The sequence below is a fragment of the Amphiura filiformis genome, chromosome 20 (genome assembly GCF_039555335.1).
Source record: "Amphiura filiformis chromosome 20, Afil_fr2py, whole genome shotgun sequence".
Lineage (NCBI taxonomy): Eukaryota > Metazoa > Echinodermata > Ophiuroidea > Amphilepidida > Amphiuridae > Amphiura > Amphiura filiformis.
Genome location: NC_092647.1, coordinates 38,082,682 through 38,089,206, shown reverse-complemented (window position 1 = coordinate 38,089,206; position 6,525 = coordinate 38,082,682).

Here is a 6,525-nt window from a genome sequence, read left to right as displayed (position 1 = left end):
TTTTAAATATTTTTAATTTTTTTTGTATATCTGTCTCACTGTCTCTCTGCCTGTTCAGTGTTTGTTTGTTCAAATTTATAGTCTGCCAAAAAACGTACGGCTCCCCTTCAACGTGCCAAAAGCACTCCCCCCAAAAGCATGCCAGATTTTTGGGAACAAAAATAACCTTATGATTCCAATAAAACCAATCAAAGACGGCATTATGTGCGTTGACAAACTGATGAAATCATTAATCATTCAGTCACTGATTTCAAATATTGAGTTTCAGTTTTGGTTTTGGCCATGTGGCTTCCTATTATCCTGCCTATTAAAGTTCTTGACTGACATCATTATCGATATCTTTGTTTCTACCCTTTGTTAGAAACTTAACATTTGTAGAAAGCATTTTCGGTTTTCATTTCAGTTTGTTATATAATCGAAAAACCGCAGGTTTTAAGACACCTTGATCAAAGTATACAAAAGAAGTTTTTAAATTTTGCAGTGCAATATCCACAAGCAGAGAAGTCGACTAGTCAATTTACATTTGAAAGCGTGGGTTCGATTTCCAAATTAGCCATAGCTTATATTTTTCTGTGAACAAATAAAGACCATCGAAATATTTCAACCCAGATTATAAAAGAATAGACACTTTAAGACTTCTCAAGTGTCTATTCATATCGCATACACGGGGATCGATTGAAGATTGAAGATCAACTGAGTTATTTATTGCTCGAAGAAATGACAAGTGAGATAGAGAGAGGAGAGAGAGGGGGAAGGGGTGTGTGTGGGGGGTGTAAGCTAAGGGGTGAGAAAGAACTTACAGATGGGCGAGAGCATTGGAAGTGGAAGGGAAGGGGCAGGAGGGCTTGAGAGTGGAGCCGAGCAGAATAGTGTTTGGGTAGAGGAGATCGGAGGCAAGGAGGGGGGAAGAAGACTTGGGACAGGGAATATCAGGTTGATAGGTGGGGGAGATGGGAGCCTAGGTAAGAGGTATGGGTTGTACCCCGGGGGTTGTACTTACCGGGGACAATAAACTAATTCATAATCATTTCATATCCAACATCATGCATCTCCATACAACCCCCCCCCCCCCCTTCAATAATATTATACTCGGCATGGTTTCTATAGGCCGCGGGCCGTAGAACTCGGGCTGTACGGTGACATGAAAGTATGCTACCTACGACAGACTTCTCTGAAGGAAGACTAAATCAGATTTGATAGAGCATCAAGACCCGTTACTCAGAAGGCTTATTCAGAAAACCCCTCACCCAGATAAAGGTCCGCTATTCAGAATTCTGAATAGCGGGCTTGTTTTTATTTAAAATGACCCGCTAACCAGAAGACCCGCTAATCAGAAAACCCGGTAATCAGAAGGCCCGCTACTCCAAAAATATAGAGGGCCTTCTGATTAATGGGCACTTTGCAGAATCACACCCTCTATTCAGATAACCCGCCAATGTCAGAAAACTGAAAAAACCCAGGGTTAGGGTTAAGGCTATAGACTTAGGGTTAGGGTTAGGGCTAAGTCAGTTCTTTGAAATGATTATAACAACCCACTAGTCATGAATTCTGAATAGTGGGCGTTCTGAGTATAGCAGGTCTTCTGGGTAACGGATACAGCCCGCTAGCCAGAAAACCCGGTAGTCAGAAAAAAAATTCTATAGCGGAACTTTTACATTAATGTAGAAGCTATGTAAAAGAGTGAATTTCCACACTTTCACTAAAGGAGTTGAACGAAGGACAACCCGTTTTTGAGTGGAAAACACTCTACAATGAAAGTAGGCCTACATTAGGCAATATTCACTCTTTTAAGAGTATAATACATGCAACTTTTTCCATTCCTTTTAGAGTGGAATTTTTCCACTCAAAAAGGGTTTGTCCTCCATTCCACTCTCTCACTTTTGATGTCCAAACGATTTTCGGGAAAAAAGCGTCTTGACATCAAAAGTGTTCGGAAACCGATTTCGGACACTTTTGATTTCCAAACAATTTTCGGGGAAAAAGCGTCTTGACATCGAAAGTGTTCGGACACCGATTCCGGACACTTTTGATGTCCAAACAATATTTGGGGAAAAAGCGTCTTGACATCAAAAGTGTTCGGACGCCGATTTCGGACACATTTGATGTCCAAACGATTTTCAGGGAAAAAAGCGTCTTGACATCAAAAGTGTTCGACACCGATTCCGGACACTTTTGATGTCCAAACGATTTTCGGGAAAAAAGCGTCTTGACATCAAAAGTGTTCGGACACCGATTCCGGACACTTTTGATGTCCAAACGATTTTCGGGAAAAAAGCGTCTTTACATCAAAAGTGTTCGGAAACCGATTTCGGACACTTTTGATGTCCAAACGATTTTCGGGAAAAAAGCGTCTTGACATCAAAAGTGTTCGGAAACCGATTTCGGACACTTTTGATGTCCAAACGATTTTCGGAAAAAAGCGTCTTGACATCGAAAGTGTTCGGAAACCGATTTCGGACACTTTTGATGCCCACACGATTTTCGGGAAAAAAGCGTCTTGACATCGAAAGTGTTCGGAAACCGATTTCGGACACTTTTGATGTCCAAACGATTTTCGGAAAAAAAGCGTCTCAGACATCGCAAGTGTTCGGGAATTTTCTCAATTTTCCCCCAATTCCCCTCAATTTCCCTTAATTGCCCACAATTTCAATTAATTCACCTGAATTTCCCTCAATTTCCCTTCCCAAAATTGCCCTTAATTTCCCCCATTCCCCTCAATTTCCCCAAATGTCCCTTAATTCTTGTCAATTTCCCTTAATTTCCCTTAATTGCCCACAATTTCAATTAATTCATCTGAATTTCCCTTAATTTTCCCAAAATTGCCCTTAATTTCCCCCATTCCCCTCAATTTCCCCAAATTTCAAATTCCCTTAAATTCCCTTAATTCTCTTCAATTTCCCTTAACTTCCCTCAATGTTCCCAATTTTCCCTCAATTTCCCCTCATTTTCCCAAATTTCCCTTAACTTCCCTCTATTTTCCCAAATTTCCTTAATTCTTGTCAATTTCCTTAATTCACCTGAATTTCCTGAATTTCCTTAATTCTCTTCAATTTTCCCAAATTTCCCTTAATTCCCCTCAATTTTCCCCAATTACCCTCAATTTCCCTTAATTGCCCACAATTTCAATTAATTCACCTGAATTTCCCTCAATTTCCCCAAAATTGCCCTTAATTTCCCCCATTCCCCTCAATTTCCCTCATTTTCCCCACTTTTCCCAAATTTCCCTTAATTGCCCTATAGGCCCTCTTCCCTCACCAAGTACCATTCAATTTCCCTTAACTTCCCTCAATGTTCCCAATTTCCCCTCATTTTCCCCTCATTTTCCCAAATTTCCCTTAACTCCCCTCTATTTTCCCAAATTTCCCTTAATTCTTGTCAATTTCGCTTAATTCTCTTCAATTTTCCCAAATTTCCCTTAATTCCCCTCAATTTTCCCCAATTACCCTCAATTTCCCTTAATTGCCCACAATTTCAATTAATTCACCTGAATTTCCCTCAATTTCCCTTAATTTCCCCAAAACTGCCCTTAATTTCCCCCATTCCCCTCAATTTCCCTCATTTTCCCCACTTTTCACCTGAATTTCCCTGAATTTCCCTTAATTTCCCCAAAATTGCCCTTAATTTCCCCCATTCCCCTCAATTTCCCTCATTTTCCCCACTTTTCCCAAATTTCCCTTAATTGCCCTATAGGCCCTCTCCCTCACAAGTAGGCCTACCATAGCCATCATGCGATAAACGATGTTGATGCAAATTTCAAAAATGCCGAAAATTGTTGATAATCGTGTAATGCCCCTTTAATGACCTAATTAGCATATTTCGGGACGAAACTCTTTTCCAGTATGGGGCCGGTATAGGCCCTCCCCATCACCAAGTACCATAGCCATGCGACAAACGATGTTGACGTAACAGCATTTTTTAGCGTTTGTTACTAACGGACGGACGGACTAACGGACTAACGGACGGACGGACGGACTAACGGAGAGACATGGTGACTTATAGAGCTGCTACCCGCAGCTAAAAATGTTAATCATGAAAATGACAAAATCTGAATTAAATGTTACATAAAATGCACACAATCATGTCCCTACAATTTCTTAAAAATTGCGCAGTGGCGTAAAATTCTCAAAAATAAGATTCCTGTAAATTCTGGCACTTAAGTTGTCGGCAAATTATATTTAATTTGGCAAGAGCGTGCAAAACGTTTCCATATTTACACTATTTTAGTTTAGCCTAAGTGATATGTTGTGTTAATACATTTTTTTGCCCCAAATTAATAGTGTTTAACGTAAAAAATAAGATGCATTACTGATTACCATGAACCATAATTATTCTTTTTGCATGTAGGATTTTCTGACTTTGTAGAGGAACCATGGTCATGATCATTTGTCGGGCTGAAACTAGTAGAGAAATATTTTAAGCACGAATTTTTAATTCTAACTGCACGGATTTTTATTCTCACCGCACGAACGTGCCAGGAGGCGCGATAAAATAGCCCAAATAATGAGTTGGAGATCATTTCAATTTAAATAGGGCCTATACTAGATACTTACGGTATTAAAATAAAACGGAAACTATTCACATTGACCAATGAAAATGAACAATATATCTCATCAAAACGAATAATTACGGAATCAAAAATAAATGAGTAGGGATTATGATCAGAAAAAATGAATCGGAGTGAAATTAGAGTGTGTATACCCAGCAAACACAAAAATGTTTTTAAAACGGTTTAAACATTATAAGCTCATATATGTTATATTTTGGGTTTTTGGTTTAGATAAAAACGTTTTAATAACATTAAATGTCGGGTTATATAAAGGTCATGGAAATTTAAAGAGAAATCCTGCTTTAACAAAGCCGTTTAGGGCACTCCAACTTTGGAGGTGACGCGTATGTAGGGCTGTTAAGACCCCCCTTTTCAGCATCGCTGTCACCCAAAGACCCCATATTTTTTTACGAACACATGCTCTGTCACCCGAAGACCCCCTATTTTTTCATTTGATCTGTCACCCAAAGACCCTTACAAGTTCAATTTGAACAGCAAGTTTCATTTATCACTGATTTTGTTACTTATTTTGAAAAAACAAAGAAATTGAAGCCATTTTCGAGGTTTTTGTGGCGCTGTTTCGGTTCTCACCCAAAAATTCCATTTAAAAAAAGATCATGTTCTCACCCAATACCCCATATTTTTTACATTTTGCTCTCACAAATGCCAAAAATCATGCTCTCACCCAATGACCCCATATTTTTTACATTTTGCTCTCACCGAATGCCCCTTAGTGCTAAAGTGCCCGGCCTACACCTATATCCATTTCAAATTGAAGTGCCCCCTGGGGTTTAATAATGGCTTCAATTAGAGGCCTTCATTTTGCAAAATTTTCCAATTCAGACATGATGCACCTCTGGTTACATATACATATTATTAGTCACCCTCAATGTTCGCTTCGTCTTTGGACAAAGCGTACCGTATAATGCCAAAAAAACCCCCGCTTTTCCCCGGCCCCCTCCAGTCCCTTTATATACACATGCATGTCAGGCTTATATTTGCGAGCGCGCGGGCAGAGAGCAGGACATTTTGTAGTTTGTATAAATTATTTGAACGTGTACCTGACGTTTTCCTTTTTTGGCCGAATGGCCTATATAGAAACGGTACCAAAAAGCTCCAAAATATCTGTCAAACTTTGAAATTCTAATCGCTTGCCCTCCCCCCTTTCAAAATGAACCTGCCCCAAAATCGCTTGTCAAACACCCCCCCCGTAATTCACCACCCAGGGCCGGGGTACACATTATATAAATGATTTCAATCTTTTATTAACGATTGGTGATTATAGGAATCAATCTAGGCCTATATTGAATACTGGATTTTTGGATTGACTCTATTGTAGACTGGTTTCACTCAGCGGCGGCGCCAAGGGGGCAAGGGGGCGGCCGCCCCCTATTATTTGCAAAAAAAAGAGGTAAAAGGGAGGAAAAGATAAGAGGGAGGAGAGAGAAAAAGGGAAGGGGAGAGAAAGAGAGGAGGGGAAAGAAGAAAAAAAGGAGCCATTGCCATGGTTAGGCGAAGAAAAATTTGAAAGGAATGGGGGTAAACATGGTCAGAAGAAAGAAATTTTATTTCAACAAAGCCGTGAAATTGGAGTGGGAAAGCATGGGAAAAAAGTAAGACTCCAAAATTGAACGTATAGGCCTAATTGAGTAGGTCCATGCCTAAAACCTGCGGTCCGCAAGTCGGGCCCGTTAATGAAATCCATAAAAATATGCGGTTGGAAAATAAATAAATAACCAATAAAAGGGTGAAAATGGTGCATCAAATGGCTTCATTTGTACTTTCATTTTGAAAATGTTTCCAAATTCTCAGGGGGGCACATCCCCCCTCAGACACCCCCCTGCTCGCGCAAGCGCGACGCTTTCGCGCCGCATGAATATTCTTCAACATTTTGAAAATGCATCGCCCCCCCCCCCCCTATCAAAATACCCTGGAGCCGCCCCTGGTTTCAATATCCTGTAATCATGTGTTATCATAAT